Consider the following 13,211-nt stretch of genomic DNA (forward strand, 5'->3'; position numbering starts at 1 on the left):
ATGTTAGCCTGAATAGCCGGATGAAGGATGCTTGACTGAATGTCATCAATTTTAGGCCGAGAAAAGTTCATAAGAGCTGGATCTGCCGGAACTATACGATCACCCATGATTATTGGTTCTTTCTGCTCACTCTCTTTATCTGAATCTTCAAAATCTATCTTCTCAGGAATATCAAGAACTGAGTCTGTCTCCTCAGCCGTATCTAAAGTCCTCTTGCGAGTACGAGAACGTGTTTGCATAAACGCTCGCTAAAGTACCTGAAACACAACCGGAAACAATAAGTAACACATCTTAATCAATGAGTCCTAATGACCACTGATGGTAGGTACATAAACTAAACAAATACGCCGAGTCCTCGGCAGCGGCGTCAAAAACTTGTTAGGGCAAAAACACGCGCTAAAATACACGCAAGTATACACGTTCACAAGTAGTATAAGATATAAAGCAGATTCGTTCCCTCAGAGACTGGTTTAGGTTAAGTTCAATTTATGCACCTATGTAACAATGTATGGTTATCGCTCAATGCTAAGACAAATAACAAATTGGGTTTTTATTAAACTAAGAGATTATACTAAATAACATTAACTAAGAAAATTAAGGTTGAATTACTATATATGACAAACATGGGATCCTAACTTCATTACTATTTCATTCAATAGACTTTTCGTTCTTAACCTTAGCATGTGATGGTGATGACACTAATCAGATAACACGAAACTGATAAACACCAACTTTCGTTGCACGAGTACCATTCTACCAGACATCCACAAAAGGGATAGAAGCTGAATAGGCACCAATTATATTGAGACCCTATATGTCTATAGAATTTGACAACATAACGGTTTAAGCACAAGTTATCTATCTTGATTACATAGGGCAAGTAAAACGGTTAGAGTTACCCACTAATCATGCATACACATACATGAACCTATGCTAGCATGGCAAGTTCTAAACCTCAAGATCCACCGTCGCTTCACAAGAGATTAACACCCTATCTTATATGTCCGCGACGCACATAGGACGAATAAGTGCAACCTATGCTAGATATCATACAATCATCACACACTAAGGTATTAAACAACTAACTAAAGAATTCCATAGTAAATCTGTTACGACCCCATGATCACGATTAGCCCATGATAGAACTTATCGTCACCATGGGTTCATATGAAAACATGATAATAACACACAAGATAAACTAATAAAAATACTTATTAAAACCAGAGTACGTCACAAGAGTAATAAGGTTCAAAGTAAAGAAAACTAGCATCCACTGATACAACGAATAAAAGAATCACAAGAAAATGTATGCTTCCTCTTCTTCGTTGTGATGTGCTAAAACGGTCTTCTTCCTTCTCTCCTTGCTCCTTGATTGATACCACCATTCTTCTGTGAAACGTCTCTGAAAACTTCTTATATAGAAGCCCCACAAGACCCAGCCATCTCAGAAGTCAGAAGTCCAACATATTAAGAACTCTAAAAATCAGTATTAAAAATTACGCCCCCGAGCGGCCGCCCAGCAATCCTGAGCGGGCGCCCAGCTTCCTGAGCGGGCGCCCAGCTAGGCTGAGCGGGCGCCCAGCTGCTCACTGGAAAATTCTTTTTTCTGCTCCCGTTTTCTTCTGCGTTCTGCTCCTAACTTCCCACATTCAATGCCAAGCACTCCCCTAGGCTTATTCCTAATGAAATCTACCCACAAACGCAAGTTATACCCTGAAATTCACAAACACTAGAAAAACGCATCAAATACACAAAATACTTGATTTCAAGACATCAATTCAAGCCATTATAAGACGTTCTAAGTGGTATAAAATGCCACTTATCATAATATACTTTAGGTAACTGGGCAGAGCCTGTGGAACGTATCTGATGATTTCTCAGTAACAACTCATTATTCTTTTCAGCGACAAGAAGAAGAGATATCAGCTCGCTATACTTCCGAATATTTCCCTCCCTGTACTGTTGCACCGAAATCATAATGTTGGGGTGAAAGGTTGAAAAGGGCTTTTCTATCATGTCAGCATCGATAATATTTTCACTACACAAAATCAGTTTTGAGCTTATTTTGAACAAGGTAGAATTATATTCAGCGATAAATTTAAAATATTGTATCCTTATATTTATTCAGTCATAACGGGCATGTGGCAAATGGACAAGTTTTTGGTGATCAACCCTATCTTTGAGATTGATCTAAAGAGTGAATGGATTTTTCATAGTTAGATATTCAGATTTCAAATTTTCATGAATGTGGTGTTTAAGAAAAATGATAGCTTTGGCATTTTGTTCAACAATTGAGGTCTTTCCTGGTTCTATGGTGTCTTTTAGCCTGTTAGCACTAAGATGTAATTTCGCATCGAGCACATGTTGTGTATATGTTGTGAACTTGATGATTTCATTAACAAAACACCTTGGTAGATTTTACTTAGTGAAATTGTAGCACTCGATGGATAAGGATTATAGTCCCGACGGATGACTCAATATAGTCCCGACGGATGATGACTTATTATCCATCGAGTGAGTAGCTTTTGTAACAATAAGTATATAGCACGTTTCTGCATACACATTATTTAGAATCTGTAGTAGTACCTAAGTCATGTTGACTTTAACTAGATATGCAGAATAGGTTGATTAATTGTTATAGATGATGTCTTGTAATTCTACATAGATGAAATGGAGTCTAGTGCCTGATTGCTACCCGACGGATAAACAACAATGAATTCGACGGATGATCAACAACCCGACGGATGATCAATAACTCGACGGATGATCAATAACTCGACGGATGATCATGAACCCGACGGATAAAGAATTCAAATATCTGTTGACAGTGATAACACAGTCACATGCGTCGGGTGTATGCAAATGGAATGTGGTAGCCTATTCAACTGAATTTTCGAGAACAAAGAAGCATTGCCATTTCCATGCTATTATGAAGATATTCAAAGATGCTGGAATAGAGTAATGAAGTAGCATTGTATTAGACTTGATAGTTTTTGTTTTATTATCCTGTCTTATTACTTTGTAATCTTGGTGATATATAAACCAAGAAGCAGCAAATAGAATAGTAACTAAGGAACTAAGAAACTCAGACAGATAGAGAGAAACATTTGTAAGCTGTATTTTTAGCATTTCTCTCATTCTTAGTTGTTATCATTTTGTAAGCAGCTGTGAGCTTTTTGCACACAGAGTTCTCTCGATATATATTATATATCTCTGGTGGAATCATTCAAATCCACCAGAAAGTTTTTAAAGACTCTTGTTTTTAATTACTTGTGTTTTGATTCATTTCAAGTAACTATTCTCCATTCTGCTAATCAATTCACACTTATATATATTTGAGTTAGAACATATTTATTCAAGAAAAAGTTTCAAGAATTCCATTCAACCCCCTTCTGTAATTCTTGTTACATTGTTAAGGGACTAACAATTGGTATCAGAGCAAGCTCTTGAAGAACAAAGAGTTTAAAGATCAAAACAATACATCAAGATGAACAAGAAGGATGTTGGAGTCAAGATTCCTTTTCTGGATAAAGATAATTACCATCATTGGAAGGTAAAGATGCATCTTCATTTACTTTCACAAGATGAGGCCTATGTGGACTGCATAGAAAGAGGCCCTCATGTACCAATGAGAGCTGCAACCGGAAATGAGCCATCTGTCCCCAAGCCAAGGCATGAATGGTCTGATCCCGATATTGAACAAGTCAGGAAGGATAAAAAGGCCATGAATATCTTGTTTAATGGAGTTGATGGTGATATGTTCGACAACATTATCAACTGCAAAACTGCCAAGGATGTTTTGGATACAATATAGATCATCTGTGATGGCACTAAGCAAGTTAGAGAAAACAAGATGCAGCTACTGATTCAGCAATATGAGCATTTTTATAATGAAGAAAGTGAGTCTCTCACTGACATTTTTAGTAGGTTTCAAAAACTGCTAAGTGCTTTAAAGTTGCATGTAAGGGTCTATCAGACAAATGACTCCAATCTGAAATTTCTTAGATCTCTTCCAAAGGAATGGAAACCAATGACAGTCTCATTGAGAAACTCACAAGATTATAAGGAGTTTACTTTGGAGAGACTGTATGGCATCCTAAAAACTTATGAGCTTGAAATAGAGCAAGATGAGAGGATGAAGGGAGGAAAGAAGAAAGGAGGGTCCATTGCACTAGTTGCTGAGTTAGAGAAGGAGAAGGAGATGAAGATGGAAGCTGTTGAGTCAACTTCAAGGGTCTGTGAAAGCAAGGGCAAGGGGCTTGCAGTAGAAAGTGAAGATTCTTTGAGCCAAGATGACATGGAAGACATTGATGAACATTTAACATTTCTTTCTAGAAGATTTTCCAAGCTCAAGTTCAAAAAGAACTTTGGAGCAGCCAAGCCAAATAGAAACATGGTGGATAAATCAAAATTTAAATGTTTCAAATGTGGCTTGGCAGGACACTTTGCCAGTGAGTGTAGAAAGTCAAATTCCAGCAAGAAAAAGTTTGAGCATGTGGATTATAAGCAAAAATACTTTGAGCTGCTCAAACAAAAGGAAAGGGCTTTCATTACACAAGAAAACAACTGGGAAGCAGTTGGTCTGGATGAAGATGAAGATGTCAGCTATGTCAATCTAGCCCTAATGGCCAATTCCGATGAAACAGAAACAAGTTCTTTAAGTAATCAGGTAATTACTACAAACCTTGCACATTTATCTAAAGCTGAGTGTAATGATGCTATAAATGACATGTCTACAGAGTTATATCATTTGCGTGTTACACTTAAGTCTCTTACTAAAGAAAATCCTAAAATTAAAGAAAACAATTTGTTTTTGAGTGAGAGAAATAATGTGCTAGAGTCTCAGTTCATTGATTTTGAAAAATTAAGAATTGAGTGTAAAATTGCCAAGGAGGAATTAACTGAGTCCTTGAAGAAATAAGAAATTTTGAAGAAGCAGCTCGAGCATGAACAGTAGGTGATTAAGGCATGGAAAACATCTAGAGATGTCCATGTTCAAATTACCAAAGTTCAAGGAATCGAGTCCTTCTGTGATGCAGCCTGGAAAAAGAACAAGGAGAAACTAGAACCAAATTTGGTGGATGGAGTGCTAACAGATGTAGACTCGACGGATGATGAGGGTCATCTGTCGGATAACAAAAAGGGTTATCCGTCGACTGATGAAAATCCTCATCCGTTGGTTGTAAGCAAGCCTATCAGTAAAGCCAAACTTGTTAAGTTGAATGAAAAGTATGGATCTATTTCCAAGAACTTTGTTCCAGGAGAATCGAGTCAAGTTAAGAAAGGGAAAAAGGCTAATGTTGGTCACATGACTGTCAAACAGTTAAGTGACAGACTTGAAAAGATTGAGGTGAAAACAGAGGCTAAAAAGAAAAATAATAGAAATAGTAAAGTAGGGATTAACAAACACAATAACTACATACCTGATAAATATGCTCCTAGAAAATCTGTGTCAAGTGTGGTAGTGTAAATCATTTGTCTGTTAATTGCAAATCTGCCATGCCTACTTCCATGTATGTGCCACCTCACTTTACCAATATGAATGCCATACTTCCCATGCCTATGAATACTATGTCTACACAGAATATGAATGCACAGTTTGCTAATATGCCATTTGCTCCTAATCCTTATCATGCTGCATTTAGTATGACACAAATGCCATTTAGCATGCCTTACTGGAATAACATGTTCACTAATAGCATGCCATTCCCTGTTGATTATAATATGCATGATAATTATGTTGCAATGAATGGTTTCAAAGGCCCAACTCAAATGACTAAGGATGAATCTGATATCCCCAAGTCAAATGAGATAAAGCCTAAGAAACAGAAAAAGAAAGCTAACAAGGCAGGACCCAAGGAAACTTGGGTACCAAAATCAACTTGATTTGATTTTGATGTGTGCAGGGAAACATAAAGAATCTTTGGTACTTGGATAGTGGTTGTTCAAGAAACATGACTGGTGATTCTACCCTGCTCATAGAGTTTAAGGAGAGAGCTGACCCAAGTATTACTTTTGGAGATGACAACAAGGGTTATACTGTGGGATATGGCTTGATTTCAAAGGACAATGTCATCATTGAGGATGTTGCCTTAGTGGATGGTCTTAAACATAATTTGTTGAGTATCGGCCAACTTTATGATAAAGGCAACTCAGTTACCTTCAACACAGAAGCCTGTTTTCTGACTAACAAAAGAAGCAACAAAGTGGTTCTCACTAATGTGAGAAAAGGAAATATGTACCTAGCTGATTTCAACTCATCTAATGCAGAATCTGTTACTTGTCTTCTTAGTAAAGCAAGTCAGGATGAAAGTTGGCTATGACACAAGAAGCTATCACATTTAAACTTCAAGACCATGAATGAGCTAGTAAAGAAAGAACTGGTTAGAGGCATTCCTCTAGTGGAGTTTTCTAAGGATGGACTGTGTGATGCCTGTCAAAAAGGGAAGCAAATTAAAGCATCATTCAGGAAAAAACTTGATTCAATAATTGAAGAACCTTTGCAACTGCTACACATGGATTTGTTTGGACCAGTCAATGTGTTGTCCATCTCAAGGAAAATATTTTGCCTAGTAATTGTAGATGATTTCTCAAAGTTCTCTTGGACATATTTCCTAAAGTCTAAAGATGAGGCTAGGGAAATCATCATCAATCACATAAGGCAAGTCAATAATCATCCTGATTTCAAAGTGAGAAGAATCAGGAGTGATAATGGAACTGAGTTCAAGAATTCCGTCATGAGAGCATTTTGTGAAAAAAATGGAATTTTGCATGAGTTTTTAGCAGCAAGAACTCCACAACAGAATGAAGTAGTGGAAAGGAAGAACAGATCACTTATTGAAGCTGCCAGGACAATGCTTGAAGAATCTAAATTACCAACATATTGTTGGGCTGAAGCTGTAAATACTGCATGCTACACTCAGAATATTTCTCTGATTAATCAAGCAAAATGCATGACTCCCTATCAATTATTCAAGAACAAGAAGCCAACTCTAAATTTTCTTCATGTCTTTGGCAGCAAATGTTATATCTTGAGAAATCAAACTGATCAGAATGGGAAGTTTGATGCTAAAGCAGATGAAGGAATCTTTGTTGGATATGCTGTGGGTAAAGCATATAGAGTCTACAATCTAAGAACCAACATTGTTGTGGAATCAATACATGTTTTGTTTGATGATAAAAAGATTGAAGGACTGCGAGTTGGAGACTACCATGAGAGCCTCAAATTTGACAATGTGGAGATGGTTAGTGATGACAGTGACGATGAAAGAGATCAAGAAACAGCATCAAAGGATAATGCAGAAAAATCTACTACCAATGAAGCACAAAATTCTACATCTGTCGAGTTGCATAATGCTTCATCCGTCGGGAGACAATCTGCTTTATCCGTCGGAAGGCAACCTGCTTCATCCGTCGGTACTCAAGATTCACCATCCGTCGGGTTATCAAAAGGAGCTGGGAGTCAGGATAGATCACTTACAGAAAGATCTCCTTCCTCAAATCAAAGATCCATTAACTCAGGGGGAGTTTCTAACAATAAAAACTCAATCACACATCAAGACAACAATGAGGCCTCTTCATCTAGAGCTAATCTACCTCAAAAAAGAAAATGGACAAAGGATCACCCCTATGAGCTCATCATTGGTGATGTATCTTCCAGAGTTCAAACAAGGAGAGCAACTCAAGAAGAATGTTTGTACAACAGCTTTCTTTCAAAGGAAGAACCAAAGAGGTTGGATCCTGATTGGATTTTAGATATGTAGGAGGAGCTAAACCAATTTGAGAGGAATGAGGTATGGAAGCTGGTGCCCAAGCCTAGAGGAAAGAATCCAATTGACACCAAATGGGTATTCAGAAACAAGATGGATGAAAATGGCATAGTAGTCAGGAACAAAGCTAGATTGGTTGCTAAGGGCTATTGCCAACAAGAAGGAATAGATTTTGATGAAACATTTGCTCCTGTTGCAAGACTTGAAGCCATCAGAATCTTCTTAGCCTATGCAGCCCATGCCAATTTCAAGGTCTATCAAATGGATGTCAAAAGTTCCTTTCTGAATGGAGACTTGGAGGAGGAAGTCTATGTTAGTCAGCCTCCTGGTTTTGAAGATCCAAATTTTCCAGAATATGTCTACTATCTTTTGAAAGCACTTTATGGACTGAAGCAAGCACCTAGAGCCTGGTATGACACTTTATCAAAGTTCATTTTGGAAAATCACTTCACAAGAGGTACTGTAGATAAAACTTTATTCTTTAGAAATGTTAATGGCTCTAGTATACTTGTTCAAATTTATGTAGATGATATTATTTTTGGCTCTACAGATGAAAAACTTTGCAAAAAGTTTTCCAAATTGATGCAGAGTAAGTATGAAATGAGTATGATGGGAGAACTTACTTTCTTGGTTTGCAAGTTAAGCAAGTTAGTGATGGAATATTCATTAGTCAAACTAAATACATTTATGATCTTTTAAAGAAGTTTGATCTAATGGATTGCACATCTGCAAAAACTCCCATGGCCACTGTAACTAAGCTTGAATTAAACACTACTGAAAAATCTATGGATATTTTAAGTTATAGGGGCATAGTTGGCTCACTTCTGTACTTAACAGCTAGTAGGCCAGATATAATGTTTGCTACATGTTTGTGTGCTAGATTTCAGGCTGATCCTAGAGAATATCACTTAGTAGCTATTAAGAGAATTTTCAGATATCTCAAGGGAACACCAAAACTTGGCATTTGGTACCCTAGAGATTCTGGTTTTGATCTAACTGGTTATTCAGATGCAGATTATGCAGGTTGTAGAATTGATAGAAAAAGTACAACATGAACCTGTCAATTTCTAGGAAATAAGCTTGTGTCCTGATTCAGTAAAAAGCAAAATTCAGTTTCTACCTCTACAGCTGAAGCTGAATAAATTGCTGCTGGCAGTTGCTGTGCACATATTTTGTGGATGAAAAATCAATTGTTAGACTATGGTCTGCAAGTTGAGAGGATTCCTATTTTCTGTGATAACACAAGTGCAATTTCCATCACTGAAAATCCAGTACAACATTCAAGGACAAAGCACATAGATATCAAGTACCACTTCATAAGGGAACATGTAATGAATGGTACTGTGGAACTACATATTGTTCCAAGTGAGAAGCAGCTTACAGATATTTTTACCAAGCCACTGGATGAATCCACCTTTTTAAGGTTGGTAAGTGAGTTAGGTATGCTTAATTATTCTTGAATCTATATGAGATAATTTGCAAGTTGAAATGCAGCCAGAAATTTAATTAATTTTTCAATCTTGGATGAAATTTTGGCTAAGTCAAAATTTACATCTCGACGGATGATCTTTATCCATCGAGTTTGATCATCCGTCGGTATACTATTTGCTAATAAAAATCAATCATTTTTCTGGAATATTTTATGACTCGACGGATAACAGTTTATCCTCATCCGTCGAATTGTCTTAATCTCAGCCGTTAATTTCCTGAACATTATCCATCGAGTATACTTACAGTTTGTAAGCATGACACGACGGATAATGGGTGGAATTTTTACAATTTATTTTTAAACGGCTATTTTAGGCAATTTTTATTGGTTACTTTATTTTACTTTATTATTTTAGCAGTTATTTTTGAGATAATATAAAAGCTTATTTCATTTCAATTGCTTTTCTTTTATCATTCTCAAATCAACTGCTCCAATTTCTTTCTCTTTCAAAGCACTTACTCTCTCTCTACAAGCTCTCATTCTCTAACAATGGCGCCCGTTGTCAAGATTATGTCTCAAACTGGGTTGATTTATGAGAAGAACAATTTCACTGCACTAGTAAACAAGGGTATTCAACAATCTGGTGACTATCACAAGATGATGGACTTTGTGAAGAATTACAAGCTTAGCTATGCCATGCTGGAAGCACCCACAATCTTTTGTGAAGTTGTTGAAGAGATGTGGACCACTGCTACATACAACTCAACAGATAAGACCATCACTCTAACCATTAAAGGTAAAGAATTTTGTATCAATAGTGATGTTATAAAAGCATGTTTCAAGATTCCTGATAACACTGTGACCTCACCACACACTGACACTGATATAATCAATATGCTAAATTCCATGAAGTATGCTTTTTCTACTTCTAAGTTAACTGACATTAGGAGATTGGGTCTTAGGAAGGAATGGAGTTTTATGTATGATGTAGTGACAAAGGTATTTTCAGGTAAAGTCAGTAATTTTGATTCAGTCAATATCTCCATGCTTAACATGCTCTACATGCTAGTTACAAATAAGTTCTATAATTTCAGTGACCTTGTTTTGTTTGAGTTGGGTTTCAAACTAGGAGAGTTAAATAAGAGAGGTAAGAATGTGTATTATGCTAGATTCTTTATGATGTTAGCTAACCACCTCTCTGAGGGAATTGTGCCTGAGAACCCTAACAACAAATTAGATTGTTGGGTTCAAGAGAGAAGGCTCATTGCAGATTTGAACAGGGCCAATCATCACAAGGAGGTGCCACTGTTCTATTTCCCTATAATGGAAGTACCTCAGGTAAGTGAGGTAAGTTCATCTATCCCTACTACTATTCCAACCTCACAAATTTCTTTGAGTTCTAGTGTGGCTATGGAAACTGTGTCAATGACCCAATAGTTGCCTACCCAAGCTACCAAACCTGCAAAAACTTCAAAACCCAAATCAAAGAAAGCCCTCTCTGGTATCTCTCAAAAGATGCCAGTTGCAAAATCCACCAAAACCAAATAGGGGAGTGTACAGGAGGGTAAGACAAGTGAGGGAAGGGGTGAACATAAAAGAAACCCTAAGAATAAGGATGGAGAGTTGAGTGGTTCCCAGCCTAGCCACACTGCAGTTTCCCAACAAAATGCAGTGCTTAAAAAGGATAAAAGCTCATTTCTAGTTACATCCTCCTAAAAGGATGTAGTTATTGAACAAAGCTCTCAACCAAGAGCACATGCCAAGAGGGTTAGGGACACAAGTTCACCCTAAACTTATGCTAGAAAGAAGAAATCTAAAACCCTTGGGGATGCACAGGGTACACACACTGTGCAAACTGGTGCTAAAGACACAATCACTGCACCTTCACAAAATCAGTTTGATGTGGCTCCAATAAATGTGGAGTCACAACCAAAATCTCTAGTAATAGAAGCACCTCAAACACCAAACTCACCCACAAACTCTCTGGATGTGGATATGATAAACATATCAATTCCTGATTCCCCTTATTTAACTTTGTTGGGGAAGCCAAAATCTAGTGCAAGTGAGCATCATCTTTTAGATGATTTGTTGGCTCACTTGCCAATTCTTTCAGGAACTGTTGAATCATCTGTGCCCAAAATATCTTCAATCAGCACAGAGTCCACAATAGTTTCCATTCCTAGTTCATTCATTTCTACTCTCTCGATGGATATTGCTCATCCGTCGAGTAGTGATTGTATCCCGACGGATAAGTTTAACAGCAGTTATCCGTCGGATAGCAAAACCACTCACCCGATGGATATCACTCATCCGTCGAGTGTCTCTCCACCACTTCAAACTTCACTTATTTCAAGTGCAGAAGAATTAGTGGTTGTACAGTCACTATTAGGATTGAGAGAGAAGAGTGTTATGAGTGAGAGTCTGGGTTGCTCCCATGAAAAAGGAGAGGAAATGAGTGAAATTATGTAATCCATTTCTTCAGGATTGGCAAAAGAGAGTGAGAGGAGTCCCACCTTAGATGGTGAAGGTGAGGGTGTGAGGGTGGGGAGCCAGGGTGAGACCCTGATGCAACAAAAGAGAGAAAATGAGAGAAATGCAGGTACTGGAGCTATAAGGATGGATGTCATTGCTAGTGAGTCAATGAATGTCCAGGATGCAGACAGGGAGGGACTATCTCAGCAACCTAAAGCTATTATAGATTCCACCTCCCTTGATGCTGAGGCATTTACTCACCATGTTCCAGCTTATCAACTTCTAGCTGAACAGGGCAATGACAATTAGAAAGGATGCTCAATCTGGTGCATACCACACAGTCTATGATAAGAGCTAAGGATGCCATCACAGCTTTGCCCTCTACAGCTGGTGATGTGAATTATGAGACTGGCGGCTCAGCTGATTTCTTTGGTGATGAGAGTGAGGATAGTGAAGATGAAACAATGGACATAGGGGGAGAAGTAGGTTCCAGTTCAAGATCAGGTATGCCATCATGGGTATTTTCAAAGCACTGTGATGAGCACTACTTCAAGACAACCCTGATCCAACTAATCAATCAGACAAATACTGCTCTTCAAACCTCTACAAATGCCAGCACTAAGAAGCTCCTTCAGGTACATCTAGCCTCTCTGCAACTTCAACAAATTCAAGGCTTCCAACATGCTAGGGATGTAAACACCATCAAGGGTGATATTGAGGAGATAAAGAAGGCCATTTCAGACAAGATGGATTCTAAGCTTCCAGAAGCTACAATGCTTGACATCAAGAGGCAATTAAGGAAAAATTCTGATCTTGCAACCAAGATAGATGCCTTGGATACAAGAATGTCAGCCATGGAACCATCTTTAACAGCCATTCATCTTCATCAAGCCCAACAGACAGATTTACTTCAAAAACTGATGGCTGATCAAACCCCCTCCTCTACTCAACTTGATGATAACATAAAGGGGGAGAAAGGACCAAGTGAGGGGGAGAGGCTTCAAATTTAAGTAAGTAAAGTAATTGTGCCTTCAATTACTATTTCAAAACCACCAGTTACAGACAGTATAGATCTGATAAATGCAACAGCAGCCAACATTAGAGCAGCTGAAATGAAGCAGTTGAAGCCAATCAACTGGGAGAAGATTGATGAGGATATACAAAAGAAGTTTGGACTAGTCAAAGAGTCGGTAAATTCAGCCATCCATCACTCTCAAGTCAAGAAAATTTCTGTGAATGAGATGAGCATGAACTATCTGGAAAGGGGACATTCATCCTGCATCAAATCTCCAAAGGCTGAAATAATTCTGAAACCAAGGGTGAACTATCCAAAATTATCATTGAAGAACCCTTTGGATACTGTGTATGAGACATCTAAGCCTGATGAAAAGAAGCTTTTGTCAAGGTCAATTGCTTTCTACAAAGATCCAGCTGATTCAGCTTTGAAAAAGAGAATTGCTAAAGTTTTCAGAAATGGGAAAGAAATTTGTGTAGTGGATGAACACCCTCAATTTGCTGAAGCAAAGAGAGAAGAAAAGGCC

Source organism: Apium graveolens, chromosome 10 (genome assembly GCF_009905375.1).
Source record: "Apium graveolens cultivar Ventura chromosome 10, ASM990537v1, whole genome shotgun sequence".
In the NCBI taxonomy this organism is placed as follows: domain Eukaryota; kingdom Viridiplantae; phylum Streptophyta; class Magnoliopsida; order Apiales; family Apiaceae; genus Apium; species Apium graveolens.